Source organism: Pan troglodytes, chromosome 12 (assembly GCF_028858775.2).
Source record: "Pan troglodytes isolate AG18354 chromosome 12, NHGRI_mPanTro3-v2.0_pri, whole genome shotgun sequence".
NCBI lineage: Eukaryota > Metazoa > Chordata > Mammalia > Primates > Hominidae > Pan > Pan troglodytes.
This window is the reverse complement of record NC_072410.2, coordinates 60422956-60447745: the sequence shown is the minus strand read 5'-3', so window position 1 is coordinate 60447745 and position 24790 is coordinate 60422956. Positions and strand designations below refer to the sequence as shown.

The window sequence follows — 24790 nt, the reverse complement described above, 5'->3', positions numbered from 1 at the left end:
AAATCCTTATGGTTTACTTATAGTTGGGTGTTCTGTTATTTTCATTCTAAAACACTAATTGATACAGTGTTTATCACAGCATTGTTTGTAATAGTGAACACCCTAAATGTTAATCAATAGAGGACTCATTAAATAAATTATGTTACATCCATACAATAAAATACTATGCAGTTGTAAATAAAAAGAAGTGGATTTATATGCAGATATGGACTAAGATCTAAGACATAGTGAATAGGGGCTGGGCGCGGTGGCTCAGGCCTGTAATCCCTCTGCCTTGGGATGCCGAGGCAGGCGGATCACGAGGTCAGGAGATAGAGACCATCCCGGCTAACACGGTGAAACCCCGTGTCTTCTAAAAATACAAAAAATTAGCCGAGCGTGGTCACAAGCGCCTATAGTCCCAGCTACTCTGGAGGCTGAGGCAGGAGAATGGTGTGAACTCGGGAGGCGGAGCTTGCAGTGAGCCGAGATCGCGCCACCGCACTCCAGCCTGAGCGACAGAGCGAGACTCCGTCTCAAAAAAAAAAAAAAGAAAAGAAAAGAAATAGTGAATAGGAATAGCAAAGTACATAAACATTTCTAAGTAGGCTCCTGTGTGTGTGTTGAAAAATATACGCATATATACGTTTGTGTAAATACAGAAAATTTATGCAAGTGTATGCAACAAATTTTTAATAAGGTACCTCTGGGGAATGAGGCTGGGAGTACCAGGACGGAAGGGAGACTTAATTTTTATTTTATGCTTCTCTTTAAAGTTTGTATTTTTATACCAAGATCATGTATTACTCTTTCAATTTAAAAAGAAAGTTCAAAACCACTACCACCATAGCAAAAACATTAATATCAGTTCACGGTGTAAACTGCCAACTTCCAGGTGCTGTCTTTGGCAGTGAGCCAGCCACGGATCTGCTTAAAGCTGTTAGAGGCTTGGCTTCAGAAGGTAGAAGCAGGACTTTCAAAAGAGGCACATTGTAGGTGGAATCTGGTCCAAGAAAATTTATCCCCAAACATAGGGTTAATTGAGCCCCCGGTTTTGTCTTTTGTAACTACCCTAAGGCTGATATTCAGCTAGGATACATTGGCATGGGCATATCATTTATAACTGGGGTCCATTCTGACTGGGCTGGTCCCCTTTCAGAGTATTTTGTGCCCATGAGGGACCAGCTGTTAAATATCTTGAATATCATGTCTAACCTGTTCCACTCAGTATGCCTACCTCTTCTTGTGCCTTCAACCATCTGAATATGTCCTTAACTCTTGGTTAATAATCTTGTCTCCTGATAGTGAACATTTTTGGGGATGTATTTGGCCACAGGTAATATAATATCAACTAAAATAGCTTCAACAATATACAGTTATTGGGCTGGGCATGGTGGCTCATGCCTGTAATCCCAGCACCTTGGGAGGCTGAGGCAGGAGGATTGCTTGAGTCCAGGAGTTCGAGTCCGGCCTGGGCAACAAAGTGAGACGTTGTCTCTATAAAAAATAAAAAAACTTAGCCATGCATGGTGGCATGTGCCTGTGGTCCCAGCTACTCAGGAGCCTGAGGCAGGAGGATCGCTTGAGCCTGGGAGGTTGAGGCTGCAGTGAGCTGTGATCACACCACAGCTTGGGCAACAGAGTGAGACCATGTCTCAAAACAAACAAACAAACAATACAGTTATTTTGTATAACAAGTCTGGTTAGTAGTGGGCAGTTTTGGGGTTAATTAGGTGGCTCAATAGTGTCGTTGGAGACCAGGAGCCTTCTCACTTTTCTTTCTGCCATCTTGGCATGTTGACAAATCTCCCTGGCGGTCATCAGATGGCTGCTGTAGCACTGAGTATTGTCTTCACATGACAGCACCTTAACAAGATGGTTAAGGAGGAGGATATAGTGGACCTTTTCCTCTTGTGATTCTTTCTCTTTCTTATTTTTAACGAATGAGTAAAATCTTCCCTAACAGCCATGAGTAGGTGTCCACTTGTGTGTGTGTGTGTGTGTGTGTGTGTGTGTGTTTTTTTTTTTTTTTTTTTTTTTTTGAGACAGAGTCTCGCTCTGTGGCCCAGGCTGGAGTGCAGTGGTACGATCTTGGCTCACTGCAACCTCCACCTCCCAGGTTCGAGCAACTCTTCTGCCTCAGCCTCCTGAGTAGCTGGGACTACAGGTGCACGCCACCATGCCTGGCTAATTTTTTGTATTTTAATAGAGATGGGGTTTCACTGTGTTGCCCAGGCTGGTCTCAAACTCCTGAGCTCAGGCAATCTGCCTACCTCGGCCTCCCAAAGTGCTAGGATTACAGGTGTGAGCCACCGTGCCCGGCCCCACTTGTGTTTTACTAGCCAGAACTAAGTCATGTGACTACCCTTAGACCAACCAATTACTGACAATGAGGATGAGCTTTGGACTAATTATGATTAATCTTTTTCAGTTGTGCATACTGACCCTGAATCAAATCAGGTTTCTGCCTACAAGAAGGAAGAAGAAATGGCAGCTAGGTAAGTAATCAGCTATGACTGGCGCTCATACCTCTTTAGTTTGTGTTCTCTTTAACTTGGAATTCCATCAATAGTCTGTTGCTTGGCTGGGCACGGTGGCTCACGCCTGTAATCCCAGCACTTTGGGAGGCCGAGGCAGGTGGATAGCTTGAGCCTGGGAGCTTGAGACCAGCCTGGCCAACATGGCGAAACCCTGTCTCTACAAAAATTAGCCAGGTGTGGTAGCTTGTGTCTGTAGTCCCAGCTACTCTGGAGGCAGAGATTGCAGCAATCAGAGATGGTGCCGTTGCACTCCAGCCTATGTGACAGAGTGAGACCTTGTCTTTAAAAAAAAAAAAAAAAAGAGTAGTCTGTTGCTTCTTTCTTTCCATTTTGAAATAATGTTCATGTGTTTCTTACTATAAAAGTAATTATGCTCATTGCTAATTAAAGGGAATATAGAATACACAGAGAAAATAAATCAACACGTATGTGTGTGTATGTGTGTGTGTGTGTGAATGTGTGTATGTATTAGTCAGGGTTCACCAAAGAAACAGAAACTATATGATATATACGTTAATTAATTAATTTATTTTTGAGATAGAGTCTTGCTCTGTCACCCAGGCTGGAGTGCGGTGGCATGATCTCGGCTCACTGCAACCTCTGCCTCCCAGGTTCAAGCAATTCTCCTGCCTCAGCCTCCTGAGTAGCTGGGATCACAGGTGCTCACCACCATGCCCGGCTAATTTTTTATTTTTAGTAGAGACGGAGTTTCAACATGTTGGCCATGCTGGTCTTGAACTCCTGACCTTAAGTGATGTGCCCGTCTCGGCCTCTCAAAGTGCTGGGACTACAGGCGTGAGCCGCCACACCCGGCCTGAACTAATATGATGTATATGGATATATAGAAAGATATATATTGTGACGGATTGTTTTGCATGATTGTGGAGGCTGAGAAGTCCCATAATCTGCCATATGTAAGCTGTAGATTGTGACATTGTGGTAAAATAAGAAATACATATTTGTTCTCTGTCCCTGGTTCCTGGCACAGAGCCCCCAATCCCTTGGAATTCTTGGGTGATAGGAGGATCTTTTGTTCTAATGAGGTGACTCTTGGTAGGCTTCTGGATGGGAGTTGGTCACCAGAAAGACCAAGCCGTGATTAGAAGCTTGGAACTTTCAGCTTCAACCCCCATCCTCTGGGAAGGAGAGAAGGACTGGAGACTGAGTCGATAATCAATCATGCCTATGTGATAAAGCTGCTATAAAAATCCCTGAGCTGTGGGATTCAGAGAGCTTCCCGGTTGCTGAACACATGGAGGTACCAGAGGGTTGCGTGCTGACAAGGGCACAGAAGCTCCATGCCCCTTCCTGCATATCTCACCCCATGCATCTCTTCTCTTTGGTTGTTCTTCTGTATTCTTTTTAAGGTCCTTTATAATAAATGGGTAAACATAAATAGTTTCCCTGAGTTTTGTAAGCCACGCTAACAAATTAATTGAACCTGAGGAGGGATTCATGGAAACTCCCAATTTATGGCTGGTTGGTCAGATGTACAGTCACAACCTGGAGAACTTGTGACTGGCATCTGAAGTGGGGGCACTCTCCTGGGACTTCTTGTGGGACTGAGCCCTTAACCTGTGGTTTCTGATGCTAACTCCAGGTAGATAATGTCAGAATTGAGTTAAATTGTATATACCCAGTTGGCACCTGATGGAGAATTGGCTGATGACACACATTTTGGTGACTAGAGGTGAAGTATTGTATTGAGTGGTGAGTGTGTGAGAGTAGGAAAAGAGATTTGGTTTTTCCTGTCTCAGACACCAGGAGAGTTGGTGATGTAGTTCCAGTCCAAGCCCAAAGGCCTGAGAACCAGGGAAGTCAATGGTATAAGTCCCAGTTCTAATCCAAAGACCTAAGAACAGGGTAGAGGGTGGGGTGTGGCGGATGGCGTGTATCCTGGTCAGAGTCTGAAGGCCTAAGAAGTGGGAGGCTGATGGTTCAAGTCCCAGTCTAAGTCTGAAGGCCTAAGAACTGGAAGCACTGATGTCTGAGGGCCTGAGAAGATGGATATCCAAACTTTAGCTGAGAGAATGAATTCGCCCTTCCTCCGCCTTTTCATTCTATTTGGGTTCTCAACAGATTGGATCATGCCCACCCACATTGGTGAGGGTATCTTCTTTACTCAGTCTGCTGATCCCGATGCTAATCTCTTCCAGAAACATCCTCACAGACACACCCAGAGAGAATGTTTTACCAGTTAGCTATACATTCCTAAGCCCAGTCAAACTGAGACATAAAATTAACCATCACAGAATGTATGTGTATGTGCATATATATATATGTGTGTGTGTGTGTGTGTATGATGATCTAGTTTAATATCTCTGTGCGTGTCTGTGATCTAGTTTAATATCCTATCTATTGTCACTTAACATTTCATGATGAACTTGCTGTTTCCCCTCTTGGTCCTAGCCCCCTCTTCACACATGTCCAAAATAAGGAAAAGAAGTACAGAATACATCATAAGTCTAAGTGAAGTGATTAATTAGATCAAAGTCACATTTGATTTGGAAATGTCCTTGTTTCATCGCTCCTGACTGGTCTCCACATGGGCATGCCATCTTAACACTGTCCACTGAAAAGCACCCTTGTGAGTTCTGAGGACATTTTGACACCTGGGTGCAATGTGAGAATGAGGGAACATACTCCTCTCCAGGCTGTCTAGAGCTTGACATTGGGACTGACCACACCTTCTTGGAGAATCTTGGCCTCACCCTTGCAGGCCTGACATAGTTTAGTTGTGTCGTACCTAAATCTCAGCTTGAATGGTAACTCCTACAATCTCTATGTGTTGTAGGAGGGACCCAGTGGGAAGTAATTGAATCATGGGGGCGGTTCTTTCTCATGCTGTTCTCCTGATAGTGAATAAGTCTCATAAGATCTGATGGTTTTATAAAGAGGAGTTTCCCTGCACAGGTTCTCTCTCTTTGCCTGCTGCCATCTACATAAGATGTGACTTGCTCCTCCTTGCCTTCTGCCATGATTGTGAGGCCTCCCCAGCCATGTGCAACTGTAAGTACATTAAACCTCTTTCTTTCGTAAATTGCCCAGTCTTGAGTATATCTTTATTAGCAGCATGAAAATTCTGCTAATAAACACCTGTATCTCCAAACAAGCTGATAGCTTCAACTGTTATATAAAGTATACACATGCTCAGTGTTGGTGAGAGGGGTTAATCTCTGTCTTCATGAAACATTGCTCATTCCTTCAGTGTGTCCTTATGTTGGGTTATAGGGAGCTGTGCACAGAAGTCTCTCTTGGTAAGCTGGACCTTTGGGAGCCACAGATGGGAAGCCGTTTGCCCCTCGCATAAGTTCCCTGATTATTCGATGTGTCCCCAGTATACTGTCACTTCAGGAGGCCCTACTTTAGAAGAAATATGGTCTATCATGGTGCTGTGGATTATCTTTTTTTGTTGTTGTTTATTTGTATTTTGAGACTGAGTCTCACTCTGTTGTCCAGGCTGTAGTGCAGGGGTGCAATCTCGGCTCATTTAAACCTCTGCCTGCCAGGTTCAAGTGATTCTTCTGCCTCAGCCTCCAAAGTAGCTGGGATTACAGGCACCCACCACCATGCCTAGCTAATTTTTGTATTTTTAGTACAGATGGGGTTTCACCATGTTGGCCAGGCTGGTCTTGTACTTCTGACCTCAAGTGATCTGCCCACCTTGGCTTCCCAAAGTGCTGGGATTACAGGCTGTTTTTCCTAATGTATAGTTAATTTTGGTTACAGAGCTGGCAGAGACAAATGCCTATTGGCAATAGGATTTAGACCTATTATCTGAGGATGGTTCCTCAAAGCTCAAAGTGAAGGAAAAAAAGAGATAAAAGCAGATCTTTTTTTGCAATTCTGTTCCTTCAGGCCATGAAACTTAAATGTCATCTTTTAGGTAATGGAGAGCCGTGAAAGTCTTTAACCTCAACTCTATGAGGACCTCCTTGGCAACATGTGGCAGATTATATTTTCCAAAGATGGCCACAATGTCTCCCATCCCCCATGCTTTTCTGCTTGTCATTCCCTCATCAAGAGGTGGATTGAATTCTCCCATTGAATCTGGCTGGCCTTAGTGATTCCCATGTGAGGTTACCAGATTTGGTAAATGAAAATGCAAGATGCCCAGCTGAATTTGAATTTCAGATGAACAACAAATGGCATTTGTTCTATATAAGTATGTCTCATTAATATAGTTTGGATGTTTGTCCCCACCCAAATCTCATGTTGAATTGTAATCTGCAATGCTGGAGGTGGGGCCTGGTGTGAGGTATTTGGGTCGTGGGGGCAGATCCCTCATTTCTTGGTGATGTCTTTGTGATAGTGAGTGAGTTCTTAAGAGATGTGGTCGTTTAAAAGTGTGTGGCACCTCCCTCCAACTTTCTCTTGCTCTTACTTTTACCATGTGAAGTGCCTGCTCCTGCTTCATCTTGTGCCATGAATGAAGGTTCCAGAGGCCTCCCCAGAAGCAGATGCCAGAACTATGTTTCCTGTAAAATCTCAGAACCCTGAGCCAATCAAACCATTTTTCCTTATAAGTGACCCAGCCTTAGGTATTTCTTTATAGTAATGCAAGAATGGCTTAATACAGACAATTGGTACTGGGAGTGGTGCATTGCTATAAAGATACCTGAAAATGTGAAAGCAGCTTTGGAGCTGGGTAACAGGCAGAGGTTGGAAGAATTTGGAGGGCTTAGAAAAAGACAGGAAGATAAGGATAAGTTTGGGACTTCTTAGAGACTGGTTAAATGGTTGTGACCAAAATGCTGATAGTGATATGGACAGAGAAATCCAGGCTGACAAGGTCTTAGATGGAAATGAGGAACTTATTGGGAATTGAAGCAAAGGTTGTGCCTGTTTTGCCTTAGCAAAGAGCTTGGCGGCATTCTGTTCATGCCCTAGGAATGTGTGGAAGTTTGAATTAAAGAGAGATGATTTAGGGTATCTGGCAGAGGAAATTTCTAAGGAGCAAAGCATTCAAGAGGTAGCCTGGTGGCTTCTAACAGCCTATGCTACACTCAAATGTAGGAGCAAGTAAATGACTTAAAGTTGGAATCTATATTTAAAAGGGAGACAGAGCATAGAGAAAATTTGCAGCCTGATCATGTGGCAGAGAAAGAAAATGCTTTTTCCGGAGGGGAATTCAAGCAGGAATTCTAGCACTTGCTAGAGAGATTTGCATGACTGAAAAAGAGCCAAGTGTTAATAGCCAAGACAATGGGAAAAAGGCCTTGAAGGCATTTCAGAGACCTTCAGGCAGCCCCTCCCATCACAGGCTCTGAGGCCTAGGAGGACTAAATGGTTCTGGGGGCCAGGCCCAGGGCCCTGCTGTTCTGTGCAGCCTTGGGACACTCCTCTCCACATCCTGGCTGCTCTAGCTCCAGCCTTGGCTCAAAGGGCCCCAGATACTTCTAATGCTGTGACTTTGGAGAATACAAGTCTCTGTAAGCCTTGGTGGCTTCCACATGGTGTTAAGCCTGCGGGTGCACAGAGTGCAAGAGTGAATGAGGCTTGGCACCCTCTACCTAGATTTCAGAGGATGTATAGAAAAGCCCAGGTGCCCAGTCAGAAGACTACTGCAGGGGCAGAGCCCCACAGAGAACATCTACTAGGGCAGTGTGGAGGGGAAATGTGGGGTTGGAGCCCCCACACAGTCTACACTGGGGCACTGCCTAGTGGAGTTGTGAGAAGGGTGCCAATACCCTCCAGATCCAAGAATGATAGATCCACCAGCAGCTTGCGCATTGTACCTGGAAAAGCTGCAGACTCTCAACAACCTGTTACAGCAGCTTCAGGGGCTAGACCCTGTAAAGCCACAGAGGTGGAGCTGCCCAAGGCCTTGAGAGCCCAGCCCTTGCACCAGTGTGCCTTGGATGTGGGATTTGGAGTCAAAGGAGATTATTTTGGAGCCTTAAGATTTAATGACTGCCCTGCTAGGTTTTGGACTTGCATAGGCCCTGTAGCCCCTTTCTTTTGCCTGATTTCTCCCTTTTGGAATGGGAGTATTTACACAATGCCTATGCCCCCATTGTATCTTGGAAGTAAATAACTTGTTTTTAATTTTACATGTTCACAGATGGAAGGGACTTGCCTTTTCTCAGATGAGAATTTGGACTTTGGACTTCTGAGTTAGTGCTAGAATGAGTTAAGACTTTGGGGAACTATTGGGAAAGCATGATTGTATTTTACAATGTGAGGACACAAGATTTGGGAGGGGCTGGGGTAGAATGATACATTTTGGATGTCTGTCCCTGCTCAAATCTCATGATGAATTGTAGTCTGCAGTGCTGGAGGTGGGGCCTGATGGGAGGTACTTGGGTCATGGGGATGGATCCCTCATGGCTTGGTTCTGTTTTCAAGATAGTGAGTGAGTTCTTGACACATCTGGTCATTTAAAAGTGTGTGGCACCTCACCTCCCACTCTCTCTTGCTCCTGCTTTTACCATGAAGTGTCTGCTCCTGCTTCATCTTCTACCATGAGTAAAAGCTTCCTGAGGCCTCCTCAGATGCTGAGCAGATGCTGGCACCATGTTTCCTATAAAGCTTGCAGAACCATAAGCCAGTTAAACCTCTTTTCTTTGTAGGAATGCAAGTACAGCCTAATGCACCCATGCAATATTTGTATTTTATCTGGCAACTCTACTGGCATGTAACCAATAGAATGTGGCAGAAGGGATGCACATGACTCAAGGATAGATTACAAGAAGCCTTGAGCTTCCGCTTTGATCTGTTAGAACTCTCACTCTCCTGATGCTTCTCTTAGGACACTCTCTCTAGCAGCCATTGTATGAGAAGCCAAAACCAGTCAAAGATCTCAGCTGAGTCCAGCCTTCGAGTTATGCCAGCCCAGGCACCAGGCATCTGAGTGAGGAAGCCTCCAGAGCAGCCTTTCCAAAAGAACTTTTTACAGTGATGGAAATGTTTAATATCTGTACTGTCCAATATGGTAGACACTAGCCACAAGTGACTAGCAAGACTTAAAATGTGATCAGTGCCACCTAGTAACTAAATTTTAAATTGTATTTAATTTTAATTCACATTTAAATAGCCACATGTGACTAGTGGCTACTGTACTGGACAGTGCAGTTCTCGATGATTTCAGCACCCAGCCTTTGGAGTCACCCCTACCTGTTTGCATCTTCCTAGCTGAGGCCCCAGGCACTATGGTGCAGAGAAAAGACACCCAAGAGTGCCCTGTTCAAATGCTCAACTCACAGAATCTGGGAGCATAATAAAATGATTGTTTTATGTTGCTAAGCTTGGGGTGGTTTATTCTGCAGCAATAGATAATCAGAACAAGGCGAAATGTGCTAAGAAGAGACTAAGTAGAACAGTGTTCCAAAATTAAAGGCCCCAGGGCCAGGAAGTGAGTTAATGACGAGAACAGGCCTGGGGACTATAGCCAAGGCCCAGGTTGGTGGAAGATCTGAGATCTGGGCTCTACCTCTTACTATCAGGGAGATCTCAAGCTAGTTTTTTGTTTGTTTTGTTTTTTGTGAGACGGAGTCATGCTCTGTCGCCCAGGCTGGAGTGCAGTGGCGTGATCTCGGCTCACTGCAAGCTCTGCCTCCCGGGTTCACGTCATTCTCCTGTCTCAACCTCCCGAGTAGCTGGGACTGCAGGTGCCCACCACCATGCCTGGCTAATTTTTTGTATTTTTAGTAGAGATGGGGTCTCACCATGTTAACCAGGATGGTCTTGATCTCTTGACCTCGTGATCTGCCTGCCTTGGCCTCCCAAAGTGCTGGGATTACAGGCGTGGGCCACCATGCCCAGCCTTCAAACTATTTTTAACCAGGCTCTACTTGTTACCAGCAGGGAGATCTCAAGCTACTTTTAACTTTAACTCTCAATTTCTTTCTTTCTTTTCTTTTCTTTTTTATTTGAGACAGAGGAGTTTCACTCGTGTTGCCCAGATTGGAGTGCAATGGTGTGATCTTGGCTCAATGCAACCTCTGCCTCCTAGGCTCAAGCGATTCTCCTGCCTCAGCCTCCATAGTGGCTGGGACTACAGGAGCACACCACTATGACTGGCTAATTTTGTATTTTTAGTAGAGATGGGATTTCATCATGTTGGCCAGGCTGGTGTCGACCTCTTGACCTCAGGAGATCTGCCGCCTTGGCCTCCCAGAGTGCTGGGATTATAGACATGAGCCACCACGCCCGGCCTAATCCTTAATTTCTTAACCTACAAAAAGGGACTAAAATACCTACACAGGTTGGCTTAACATGTTGTTGGAAGATCAAGTGAGCCTGTGATAGGAGAACACATTGTTTGTTCATCACATCAGAATCTACCTCTCTTATACCTGCTCAGTCCTCTACCCTGCAATAGCTTTGAAAACCGGCCATCAAGGCTCTCATTTCACTTGCAAGAACTCTAGTCTTAGGAGCCAAATTCTTACTACACACACATTGATCTTGAATTGAGTTGCTCTGAAAAATTGTCAACTGCACCAGAAAAATCAACATTTTTGGGGCACAATTTAGATGAAAACTCACTGCTAAAAGAAATCTCATTGTTTTTCTGTGGATTCTGTATGCTCAGTTTCTATGACACCTTCAACTCTGTGTACTTGGCTAAAGCCGGTTTCCAATAACAGTCATCCAGGTGGTCTTGGGAGGCAAAGCCCACTTGTCTGGATGGACTTGCTTCAGGGACTGGGCATCTGTGTTTGGGGTCTCAATGCCCTCTTAGATGTTGGGAGCATCAAGGGAATTGTTTCTTGAAACTGAATTCTGGCTGAGAAGGAGGAGTGAGCTCATGCGTAATATCTAGGGAAAAACATGTGAAATGTGTATAGTCAATACACACTAGACATTAGGAAGAATGATTTCAAAAAAGGTCAGGAGAAAGATAAATAGCCAAAGGCATGATCCCATGTTTGAATGGAAAGAGCGGGGACTTTAGAATGAGGCAGCCTTGGGTTTGAACTCTGGTTCTGCCACTTATAGCTTCAAAGATCTCTGAGACAGTTTTCTTATCTGTACAAGGGGTATCATACCTATCGCATAGGGTATTGTGAAGAGTAAATTAGGACACAACAATACAGATATTTAATCATTTAAAATAAATATAAAAATATTCAATATACAATAAAATAAATCAAACAGATATTCAATAAATACATAGATATTTGGTAAATACAGATCTCCCTCCAAAGAGAAGGTGGCTCAGGAAGGCTGGGGGCTCTTGAAGATAAAGTGGGACAACACAGCAGCCAATCATCTTGGTGAGGAAGGAAAAGGCAGGCAGCAAAAGCTGTCAGAAATCAAACAGGAATGTGGTTTCACTTTTCCACCTACAAAGAAGCAAAGATGAAAACAAGTAAAAATGTCTAGTGTTGAAGATGATTTAGGGGCTTGCGTTCCCTCAACCTTCTGAGTGGGAAGGTAAATCCCACATACTTCTGGAGGCCAATTTGACAATTTCTTAATATCTTAAAAATCCACCAGTCCTCTTTCTTGAAATGAATCTTAAGGGAATAATTAGAAAAGTTAACCAAAAAGAATAATCAAGGGTGCTGTTGATTAATACCAGAAAACTAGAAACAGCCTAAATATCTAACAATGATAAATTGGCTAAATAATTGCTTTAACTATATAAGAGAATAATGTAGCCATAAATGTAGACGATGTAGATCTGTATTTATTGACACGGATTGATATTCAAAAAATGTAATGTGACAATGCAGGCTAACAAATAATATGAATAATATATATCTAAAAGTACCTATTTGTTTAATGTGGACCTGGAAATATACCTGCTATGGTTTGAATGTATCCCCCAAAGTTCATGTGTTAGAAATTTAATCCCTAATGTAGAGGTGTTGGGGGGTGGGATCTTCAAAAGGTGTTTAGGTCATGAAGGTTCTGTCCTCATGAATGGATTTATGCTATTACCACAGGAGTGGGTTCGTTATTGTTGGAGTGGGTTCCCTATAGAAGGATGAGTTCAATCCCTTTTTGTCTCTTTCTAACTCTCTCACCTTCCACTATGGGATGATGCAGCAAGAAAACTCTCACCAGATGCCAGCCCTTCAATTTTGGATTTCCCAGCCTCCAGAACTGTGAGCCAATAAATTTCTGTTCATTATAAATTACCCAGTCTGTCGTATTCTGTTATAGCAATATAAAATGGATGAAGACAATGTCTATCTTCATATTAATTGCTTATGATTGGTCGGTGGATAGGATGTGCTTTTAATTGATATACAATTCACATACCATAAACTTCACTGCTTTAATGTACACAATTCAGTGTTTTTTAGTATATTCACGGAGTTGTGCAATGATCATCACTATCTCATTCCATTTTCATCCTGAAAGAACATTTTCACAACCTGAAAAAGAAACCCCATATCCATTCGTAGTCACTTCTCTCTCAAGTCCTTGGAAACCACTAACCTACATGCTGTCTCTATAGATTTGCCTATTCTGGACACTTCATGTAAATGGAATCATACAATATGTGACCTTTCATGTCTGAGTTCTTTTAGCATAATGTCTTCAAGGCACGTCCACATTGTAGCATGTCAGTACTTTATTCCTTTCTATTGCCAAATAATATTACATTGCCGTATTTTGTTTAGTCATTCATCAGATGATGGACATTTGAGTTGTGTGTACTTTTTGGCTATCATGAATAATGCTCCTATAAACACTTGAATACAACTTTTGTGTGAACATATATTTCAGTTCTTTTGGGTTTATACTTAGGAGTAAATTGCAGGATCATATAGTAATTCTATGTTTAATTTTTTTACTAATCCTCAAACTGTTCTCCATAGTAGTTGTACCATTTTACATTCCCATCAGCAACATATGAGATTTCCAATTTCTCCACATCCTTGCCAACACTTGCCATTTTCTGTTTTTTTTTTGTTTGTTTGTTTGTTTGTTTGAGATGGAGTCTCACTCTGTCACCCAGGTTGGAGTGCAATGGCGCGATCTCCACTCACTGCAAGCTCTGCCTCCCAGGTTCACGCCATTCTCCTGCCCCAGCCTCCTGAGTAGCTGGGACTACAGGTGCCTGCCACCACACCTGGCTAATTTTTTTTGTATTTTTAGTAGAGACGGGGCTTCACTGTGTTAGCTAGGATGGTCTCGATCTCCTGACTTCATGATCTGCCTGCCTCGGCCTCCCAAAGTGCTGGGATTACAGGCGTGAACCACCGTGCTTGGCCCATTTTCTGTATTTTTATAATAGCAACCCTGTTAATGGATGATGTAACATGACATCTCACTGTCATTTTGATTTGCATTTCCCTCATGACTGACAATGAGCATCTTTTCATATCCTTATTGGTCATTTATCTTCTTTGGAGAAATGTCACAATCCTTTGCCAGTTGGTAGGATTTTGATTGTTTTCCTTTTGTTTTTCTGCATTTCTTATTTGGATGCAACAGTAAGAGTTGCTTGTGTAAGAACAAATAAAAGAACCAGGATAGAGCCAGGTGTGGTGGTACATGCCTATAGTCCCAGCTACTTGGGATGCTGAGTTGGGAGGATTGCTTGAGCCCAGGAGTTCAAGTTCAGCCTCAGCAATGTAATCAGACCTTGTTTCATTTAAATGTGTGTGTATATATGTATGTATGTGCACAAAAGATTTGACCAGACTTCACAAAAGAAAGTATATGAATACCTAAGGCTGGGTGTGGTGGCTGATGCCTGTGATCCTAGCACTTTGGAAGGCTGAAGTAGCCGGATCACCTGAGGTCAGGAGTTTGAGACCAGCCTGCCCAGCATGGTGAAAGTCTGTCTCTACTAAAAATACAAAAAATTAGCCGGGCCTGGTGGCTCATGCCTGTAATTCCAGCTACTCGGGAGGCTGAGGCAAGAGAATCGCTTGAGCCTGGGAGGCAGAGGTTGCAGTGAGCCGAGATTGTGCAACTGCACTCCAGCCTGGGTAACAAGAGTGAAACTCCATCTCAAAAAAAAAAAAAAGAAAAAGAAAATATATCAATAAACATACTAAAAGGTACTCAACATCATTATTTATCAGAGGAAAGCACGTTAAAACCACAATACAATACCACTACCTAACCACTAGAATGACTAAAATTAAAAGATTGACAGAACCAACTGTCAATCTTGCTGGCAAGGATGTGGAACAACTGGAATTCTCATACATTGCTGGTAGAAATGTAAATGTATAACCACTTTGGAAAATAGTTTGGCAGTTTCTCAGAAAGTTAAGTTAAATATATACTTACAATGGAACCTAGCACTTCTAGGTATTTATCCAAGAGAAATGAAACATACGCTCATGAAAAGACTTACGCATGAATGTTCATGGCATTATTTATAGTGGCCCCAATCTGAAAATGACCCAAATGTCTATCAACAGAGGAATGAATAAACAAACTATGGTATAGTCATACTGTAATTGCCTGACAGGTTCTTCCTGCCCACTGCACAGACAAAACCAAATCACTGAGACCGTTGTATTGTAGTGGAGAAAGGATTTAATTAATACAAGGCCACCTAGTGGAAGGACTGGTGTTATCTCTCAAATCAGTCTCCCCAAGGGCTTGGAAGTTAGGGTTTTTAAAGAATAGTTTGGTGGGTGAGGGACTAGGGAATGAGTGCTGCTGATTGGGTTGAGGATGCAATCATAGGGGTATGGAAAACAGTCCTTGTGCACAGAGTCTGCCTCTGGGTCGGGGGCCACGGACCAGTTGAGTCATGAGTCACAAGTCCAGCTGGGGTCAGTTGGGTTCCAGAATGGAAAAGTCTGAAAAACATCTCAAAAGACCAATCTTACGTTCTACAATAGTGATGTTATCTGTTGGAGCAATTGGAGAAATCACAAATCTTGTGACTTCTGGCCATGTGACTCCTGAGCAGTAAGGAGTTATAGAGACTATACCTACAGCTGGGCATAATAGCTCATGCCTGTAGTCCCAGCACTCTGGGAGGCTGAGGTGGGAGGATTGCCTGAGCACAGGAGTTTAAGACCAACCTGGGCAACATGATGGGATGCCATCTCTACAAAAAATACAAAAATTAGCTGGGTGTGGTAGTGCACACCTGTAGTCCCAGCTACTCAGGAGGCTGAGGTAGGGGGATCACTTGAGTCTGGGAGGTTGAGGCTGCAGTGAGTTGTGATGGCACCACTGCACTGCAGCCTGGGGGACAGAGTGACACCTGGTTTCAAAAAAGAAAGGAAAAGAAGGGAAGGGAAGGGGAGTGGAAAGGAGAGGTGGAGGCGGGGAAGAGGAAGGGGAAGGGGAGGGAAGGGATTACACCTATATTTTAGCAGAGTTCATGTCTCCTCTCATAATCCTAATCTCATGGCCTTTCATTAGTTTTGGTCCCTGAGCAAGGGGGCAGAGGTTAGTTTTAGGGAGGGACTATTATCGTCTTTGTTTCCAAGTTAAACTGTAAGCTAAATTCCTCCCATGGTTAGCTTGGCCTGTGCATAGGAATGAGCAAAGATGCCAGCCTGCGAGGCTAAAAGCAAGATGGAGTCAGCTGTGTTATATTTCTCTCACTGTCATAGTCTTTGCAAAGGCAGTTTCAACACAAGGGCTACTACTCAATAATAAAAATGAACAAACCGCTGATGCATGCAAGAACATAGATACTTCTCAAAAACATCATGCTAAGCAAAGAAAGCCATACACAAAAGAGTATATGCTGTGTGAGTCTATTGACATGAAATTGCCAGAGGCTGGGGGTGGGAGAAGGAATTAACTGCAAGGAGGCAGTCAAGGGAAATCGGGGGGTGATGGAAATGTTCTTCAACTTGACTGTGATGGAGTGAGCATCTAAAAACTAATAGAACTGCACAGTAAAAAGGTACATTCAATTGTATGCAAATTATACCTGAGAAAGTTAATTTAAAAAGCAGTAGAAGTAGAGGAGGAAGAGGAGTAGGGATAGAAATAGCAAGAAGATGAACGGTAGAAGAGGAGGAGGAGAATCAGGAGAAGAAAATTACCATGTAGAAATGATAATATGCTCCCAGTCAATCCATCGCCCACGATGTGCCTGTCACTGTTAAGTGCCAGGGAGGGGTATTCTGTAAAAAGTGAAAGACCTGTCCCCTGTCACTAGGAGTTTACAGTCTATTGGAGAGGTGAAATATTCTTCAGAATCCCAAAGTGTGAGAAATGACAAATCAAATTCATCTGCTCCCCCCACTAGGGTTAGTGGGAAATCAGTCTCTGTCATTGTTTAGGATTTCCTCCCTCCTCCCCCACTTCATCCACCCAGCCCAAGGTGTGCATGTGACGCCCAGGCTTACACTGTCTTAGGGAAGAGGGAAGAGCCCCCGTCTTCGGTCCAGCATTGGCTGCTTCTCCTTGTGCAATTTGTCCACAGCCCTTCTGATCTCATCCATGCTCATGACTCCTCCTCTTTCTTTTTATTTTTTATTTTTTTTGAGATGGAGTCTCTCTCTGTCGCCCAGGCTGGAGGGCAGGGGCACGATCTCAGCTCACTGCAAGCTCCGCCTCCGGGTTCACGCCATTCTCCTGCCTCAGCCTCCCGAGTAGCTGGGACTACAGGCGCCCGCCATCATGCCCAGCTAATTTTTTTGTATTTTTAGTAGAGACGGGGTTTCACCGTGTTAGCCAGGATGGTCTCGATCTCCTGACCTCATGATCCGCCCGCCTTGGCCTCCCAAAGTGCTGGGATTACAGGCGTGAGCCACCGCGCCCGGCTGACTCCTCCTCTTTCAAACCAAGCTAGGACACTTCTTTGCAGAGGTTCTCAGGCCTCTGCCTCTGGTGCCACAGTCGCTGACCTTCAGGACGTATCATTCCCAGGGTGCAGATCCCCGAGTCATGAGGCCTGCAGAGGGCCGATGGCTCACGCACCTCATCCTTCCCTCCACTTTGGCTGCTTCCTTCTCTAGCCTCCTTCCAAGCCATCCCACCAGCTCTTTACTCACTTCCTAAAAATAAAGCCTTCACCTCTCTGGGTAGGGGAAACCCATGCCCCAGGACTTGAGGCCTGGCTATCCAATAGGAGGAGAGGGATAGTTCATTTTTTTTCATTATGCGCCTACAGCCCAGAAAACAAGGGGCAGTTACTTTTTCTTTTTTTTGTTGGGCCTCACTTTATCCCCCAGGCAGTGGTGCAATCTCAGCTCACTGCACCCTCAACTTCTGGGGCTCAAGCGGTCCTCCTACCTCAGTCCCCCAAGTAGCTGGGACTACAGGACATACTACCATGCCCAGCTTTGCCATGTTGACCAGGCTGGTCTTGAACTCCTGAGCTCAAGCAATCTGCCCACCTCAGCCTCCCAAAAGTGCTGGGATTACAGGTGTGAGCGACCGTACCCAGCCTGGGGCAATTAGTTTCTTAGCCTGGTTGTTCTATTAGACTGCTGCAGGGGTCTGGTTCTAAAAAGATAGAGGGTGTTGGATGTCCATTGTGGGTGAGATGGCTCAGAGGGTGATTAGTGCCTGTCAGTTGAGTGTGGTGACCTCGTGAGGGGTGGGGCTGGTGGCAGGGAGCCAGGAGCTCCTGAAACAGAGGATGCCTCAGTGTCCTGGCACTGTGCCCAGTCTGTCTGGGGCCAGTCTCTCACCAGCTGAAATGTATGTGGTTACAGGAGAAAGGGCACCACACTGGGTGACAGAGCAGCTAGTTTCAGTAGGTGTGAGCCCAAAGAAATCCTGGCTTTGGGGAATTTGAGGGAGGTGGCAGTTTCAGAGAATCTGAAAGTCAGCCCATAATCCAAAACCAAGGAGAGAAGGCACCAAGCTCCACCCAGCCTCTGGCCGCTGGCTAACTCTGAATGGGAAATGGGCCTACTATTTGCTGTGCATAACCTGCCCATCCCCCAGGATTTCTAAGAAGTGCTTGGCCTGTGTTTCTTGGTTCTCCTGAGAGCCAGATGTTTAATAATTTGAGTACATTTGAACTTGAAAATGCAAAAACATCCTTCTAGCAGCATCCTCCTTTTCCTTCCAGGGCCAGAATGATGTAGTGGGAGAACTTGATTCTGAAATCAAATGGAAAGTGCTTTTGTTTCTGGAGGTTAGAAAAAAAAAATTGTCGAAGAGCCAGGGCCTCATCTCTAAAAAGAAAACGTGAAATGGGCCATGAGTCCTGCTTAATAATTCAGAGATCAAACAGAGCCAACAAGAAGCTGGAGTGAACGATCAGATATACTCACACCCTTCTCTTTTTATCAGCTTGCAAATATTTTCGTTGGCAGCTGGTTAGAGAGAAGCAGTCCATCACAAATAAGCTAAACCATTCATTCATTCACTTATTCAACAAAATCTTCATGACCGCCTCTTATAGCAGACGTCGCTAGTGCTGGGGATGCAATCCAGAACCAGCATGTGTCCCTCTGCTTCAGGGACCTCAGGATCTATATCATGGTTCTCAAACTTTCATGTCCATCAGACTCCCCTGGATGGCTTGTTAAAACACAGATTCCTGGGTCCTACCTGTGGAGTTTCCAATTCAATAGGTCTGGGATGGCCTGAGCATTTGTATTCCTGAAGAGTTCCCAAGTGATGCTGATATTGCTGGTCCTGGGACCACCCTTTGAAAACCACTGGGCAAAGCAACCATGTCAGCCAACCATTTTCACCTCTCAGCATTACATGGCTCACTGTAGGAAATTCGAAGCCCTGGATAGGTTGTTAGAGGCCTGAGCTTACCAGCCCAAGAGCTGTGGCCATCCCAGGCCCACATAGCAAAGGGCACAAATATCTTAAGGCACACTTATGTCTAGGGAGACTGTCCAGAGGCCCTGGAACCCTCCCGAGAGAGGAGGAGGTACAGCTTTGAGAGATCTTCTATTGACTTCTCAATGGAAATGGAGACCTCACAGCACCACCATTTCACCACCAGCCCAGTGAGAGCCTAGAGCTCTGGGAGCCTGAGTCTGGGCTGTGGTGCAAAGTGTGGTGCAAGGCTTCCACGTTTTCATCCTTCCTCCACCTAGAGCCTCTGCTGATCCCTTCCTGTCACATTCTTGACAACGCAAATAGCTCATTTCCCTTCCATGCTCACAGCTGGAGTAGGCAGGTGAGATCCCAAATGGGCCTCGGAGGCCTTTTCCAACTGAGTGGACACAGAGACATCATATATATCCACATGTAATATAGCAAATGGCAGATCATCTTGTGGGTCAAAATCTGCAAAAATCATTGGTTTTTCTTCTAACAGCTTTATTGACATATAATTTACAATTCACCCATCTAAAGTACACAATTCAGTGTTTTTTAGTACAGTCACAAAGGTTGCCTGTTCATCTTCATAATCAATTTTAGAACATTTTCATCACTTCAAAAAGAAACCCTGTACCCTTTAGTCACCCATCCCTCAACCACCCCCCAGCTATAGGCAACAACTCACCTACTTTTTGTCTCTATCGATTTGCCTATTTTGGACATTTCATACACATGGAATCATGCTATATGTGGCCTTTTGTGATTGGCTTCAAAATTATTTTTAACAGGGACATGGGATGACCTACATGTGAGTCCAAAAGATCATTGGCAGAAAGACAAGGTGGAGACAAATGGTTTAGGTTTACTTAATCTTGGAGTTCCAGTTGTCCCAGGGTGCTAATTCCCACCTCAGGAGGCTGTGGTGGGGAGTATGAAGGACCAGCGCAGGCCTGGTTCCCAGATGCTCAGGGTGGAGGAGACTTGCTAGTGAAGAGAAGAGGCCTAGTATAATATTGTAAAATATATATTTGGGCCGGGCGTGGTGGCTCATGCCTGTAATCCCAGGACTTTGGGAGGCTGAGGCAGGTGGATCACTTGAGGCCAGGAGTTTGAGACCAGCCTGGCCAACATGGTGAACCCCCCCATCTCTACTAAAAATACAAAAATTAGCCAGGCATGGTGGTGGGTGCCTGTAGTCCCAGCTACTCGGGAGGCTGAGGCAGGAGAATCGCTTGAACCCGGGAGGCGGAGGTTGCAGTGAGCTGAGATTGTGCCACTGCACTCCAGCCTGGGTGACAGAGCAAGACTCCATCTAAAAAAAATTATATATATATATACACACACACACGCACACGCACACACACACACATATATATATAGAGAGAGAAAGAGAGAGAGAGAGAGAGAGAGTCTTATTCCGGTCTCCTAGCATAATCCTAAAATCCTTGGGAACTCCAAAGTCTTTTTGTTTGCTAATGAGTTGATCCATGGCTGGCAGCCCCTACCTAACTTCAGGATGTGAGCTGGTCACCAAAAAGACCAAGGCAGGATTAGAGGGATGGAACTTTCAGCTCTCCCTGCAATTCCTTATCTTATGCATCTCTTCATTTGGAGGAGAGGGGGCTAAAGTTTGGGTTAAGCACCAAAGGCCAATGGCTTAATCATGCCTGCCTCCATAATAACCCGAAAAGTTCTGGTTCAGAGAGCTTCTGGACAGCTGAGCATGAGGAGGTTCTGGGAGGGTGGCAAATACTGAGAGGGCACGGAAGCTCCAGACTCCATACCTCAACTCATGTATCTCTTCATTTCCTTTGTAATAAGCTTTATAAAAAAAAAAACGGTAAATGTGTTTCCTTGAGTTCTGTGAGCCACTCTAGCAAGTTAATTGAACCCAAGGAGGGGGGCATGGGAACCTGGATCAATAGCCAGTTGGCAAGAAGCACAGACAAAATAATGAAACCACCTTTGCAAAGATGGTGATAATGAGAGAAATCTAACATGGCTGACTCCATCTTGCTTCTGGCCTCACAGGCTGGCTGTCTTCACTCATTCCTGGGCACAGGCTGAGCTAACCATGGGAGGAAGTTAGTTTATAGTTGAATTTGGAAGCAAGGATGATAACAGTCCCTTCCTAAAACATATCCCCTCCCTGTTTGGGGACTAAAACTGCCTTTGCAAGACTAATTAGGATTGTGGGAAAGGACTGAATTCTGCTAAAATATAGGCATAGTTTCTACAATTCTTTGCTGCTCAGGAGTCATGTGGCCAGAGGTCAGAAGGTTTGCAACTTCCTCAGTTGCTCCTATAGTAGAACCTAAGATTTGTCTTTTGAGATCTTTTTCAGACTTTTGTATTCTGGAAGCCAACTGACCCCACTGAGACTTATAACTCATGACTTAACTAGTCCTGCAGTCCCTGACCCAGGAGCAGACAGAGGGCACGAGAACTGTTTTCCACGCCCCTATGATTGCATCCCCAAACAATCAGCAGCACCCATTCTCTAGTTCTCTGGCCACCAAACTATCCTTGACAAACCCTAACCTCCAAGCCCTCAGGGAGACTGATTAGAGTGATAACACCAGTTGTTTCATGTGTCTGGCCTTGCATTAATTAAACTATTTCTTTACTGCAGTACCACGGTCTTAGTGAATTGGTTTTGTCTGTGCAGTGGGTGGGACGAACCTGTCAGGTGATTAAAATAATGGGGCTTGTGATTGACATTGGAAGTTGGGGGGCAGTCTTGTGAGGATGAACCCTCAACCTGTGGGATCTGACACTATCTCCAGGTAAATCATGATTGAACAGCTGGCATCTGCTGTGGAATTGCTTGCTTGCCTGCTTATTGGTAGAGAGAAATCCCCACACATCTGATCACCCAGGTTTTCTGTGCTGATGGTTGTGGTGTGAGAGCAGAGGAAAAACAGTGTGTTTTTCATTCATCCCTAGTGAAAAGAAGACTAGCTCTGGAGCACTCTCAGATCAAAGCGATCTCGTTATGTATCAGTGGCATGCCCTGGCTTTCGAAAAGTTGAGGTTATGTAAGAGGTATTTTCCCTGCCTCTTATCCAGGAGGTTCTGTCTGAGTGCCAAAGTCAGCAAAGCAGTCCTCTAGGCTCTTCCCACTGAAGAGGTAGAGAAACTTTCTGTCACTTTGAAACTGAAAGTTGCCTAATCTGGGGTCCTTTAAGGACTGCTGTCTCCTCTATATTCCCAGATTTCTCCTGGCTGTTGTCCAGGGCTCTCCTGATTTCTCTGAAGGCCCTGAGCTGCCTGTCACCTGCCAGAGTCCCTGCTACCTGGCGATTACATTTGTCAAGGCAGAAGGCTTCTTGCCTCCTCCGTGTGAGCCCCACCACAGCAGCAGCCCCGTAAGAAGCTAGCTGGTCTGCATCCTAGCAGGACATCAGTGGTTTTGAAAAATATAGGCATTCATAGAAAAGATAGCAGGAAAGAAAACCAAACAGGGCTGTCTGGATCCACAGACCACCCAGATCATCCTCAGACCCACCAGATTCATTCTTGCCTCAGGGTTCCAGACCCATGGCAGGTGGCACAGCCTGGGACCTGGCCTCTCCCTCTAGGTTTCATGAGCACTGTTCCAACTGCCATGACTTTGGGTGAATCCCTCGGCCTTTCTTTTTCTTTTCTTTTTTTTTTCTTTCTTTTTTTTTTTTGAGATAGAGTATTGCTCTGTCGCCCAGGCTGGAGTGTAGCGGCATGATCTCGGCTCACCACAATCTCCTCCTCCCGGGTTCAGCTCCCCGTGAGAAGTTCCAGCTCCCCGTGAGAAGTTCCACCATCAGGGACCCTCTCTTGTTTTGTTCAGACTCTGCTTGTCCGCAGCTGGTGTACTGGGGGAAGCCCAGAACCCAGGGACGGCAGGTTGCTGAACTGACCCTCTGCCCTAGCCAGTGTCTGAGGTGGAGGCTCTTTCAATGGTCACTTTTTCTGGCTCAAGCCCGTGACAGGAATGCCAGGAACCCACCCAGGGGGAATGAGGTCTCCCAGGATCCTTCTCTGCCCTGTCCAGACACTCAGGCCACAGAGCTGTCACCCCGGTTCCTACCCATACCATCACGTCAGTGGTCTGGGGCTTTCTTGACAATTGTGAACAGAGTTAGGGGTCTGGAGAAAGGGGAGCAGCTGTATTCCTGCCCTCTGCTGTGCTGGTCCCCCACATACCAGTGAGTCCAGGTCTGGGAGTAGAGGCACCTGGGGCCCAGGATTGGGAGTGAAGCATGAGAAGGGCATGGAGGAGGGAGGGCAATGAGAGCTTCCCTTCCTTGAAGTGTGCCTGGTGAGGTGTGAATCCAGCAACCCAGGGCAGGGATTGGACGGCTGCCAGAGAACAGTAACCAGAGGAGCTGCAGGATACCTGCCCTCCCTGTGGGCGTGGGAAGCAGGCTGGGGCAGGCTGAAGGTCAGGCAGGATGCCCCCACTGGTGGGTGGCTGAGGAGGGTCTTCTGGTTGGCAGCACTGTCGGCCTAGCACTGTGGGGAGGCAGCCAGGGAAACAGAAACCACAGTTCACAGCCCTGACGCAGGCCCTGGGCCCACTGGCTGGAGAGGCCTGAATTATTAACCTCGGGAGAGGCCAGCTGGCACGAAGGCCAAGGGGACTGAATTGACTCCTCCCAGCTCCGTTCAGTCACCTAGGAGGTGAAGAATTCAGCAAGCCCTGGTTCTGGTTGCCCCAATGTGACTAGCACTGTAAACAGGGTGCCTGGCTGGTCTGGCACAGGCTGCAGCCAGGGCTGTTCGCGCCCCGCCTCCTACCAGCTCCTCCTGGATTTCTCAGGGCTGTGGCCTTTTGTTTACAGGCTCCCGCCTCACCTTCTTCTCCCAGCCCGGAGCCTCTCTGCTGAGGACATTTTTAGCATTCCCTCAGAGCAGCTTTGCTTTTCCCCTTCCCACAAAAGAAGACCCTGCAGCTGCAGACATGCTGTGGTTTCCGGAGCCTTGGCTGTCATGGGGCCAGTCACCAGGGTCCACCTGCACTCAGATGCTGTCCTGGGGGAACTGGCTGGCAAGACCCCTTCCACCCAGCTGGAGGGGTCCAGAGGAGGCCAAATCCACTCCCACATCTGCTCTGGGCTCGCTTTGGAGTTCCCCTCTGAGCAGATAGGGCTAATGTGTCCCATTTCCAATGTCTGAAAAAGAAAGGTCGAGGGGCTGGGCACAGTGGCTGATGCCTGTAATCCCAGCACTTTGGGAGACTGAGGCAGGTGAATCACCTGAGGTCAGGAGTTCAAGACCTGCCTGGCCAACATGGCAAAACCCCATCTCTACTAAAAATACAAACATTAGCCCGGTGTGGTGGTGTGCGCCTGTAATCCCAGCTACTCAGGATGCTGAGGCAGGAGACTCTCTTGAACCCGGGAGGGGGAGGTTGTGGTGAGCCGAGATCATGCCACTCCAGCCTGGGCGACAGAGCAATACTCTATCTCAAAAAAAAAAAAAAAAGAAAAAAAAAAGAAAAGAAAAAGAAAGGCCGAGGGATTCACCCAAAGTCATGGCAGTTGGAACAGTGCTCATGAAACCTAGAGGGAGAGGCCAGGTCCCAGGCTGTGCCACCTGCCATGGGTCTGGAACCCTGGGGCAAGAATGAATCTAGTGGGTCTGAGGATGATCTGGGTGGT

General features: G+C 45.6%; 1 long non-coding RNA gene across 1 annotated transcript in view; it reads left to right on the top strand.

The window, feature by feature from the left end:
• LOC129143133 (uncharacterized) overlaps positions 1-24790 on the top strand; it is a 206483-nt gene that overhangs the window by 44255 nt on the left and 137438 nt on the right. The window contains exons 2-4 of the long non-coding RNA XR_008546258.2: positions 2411-2477; positions 5433-5528; positions 12519-12577. This is a non-coding gene — a long non-coding RNA (uncharacterized LOC129143133). The remainder of the gene's footprint in view (positions 1-2410; positions 2478-5432; positions 5529-12518; positions 12578-24790) is intronic.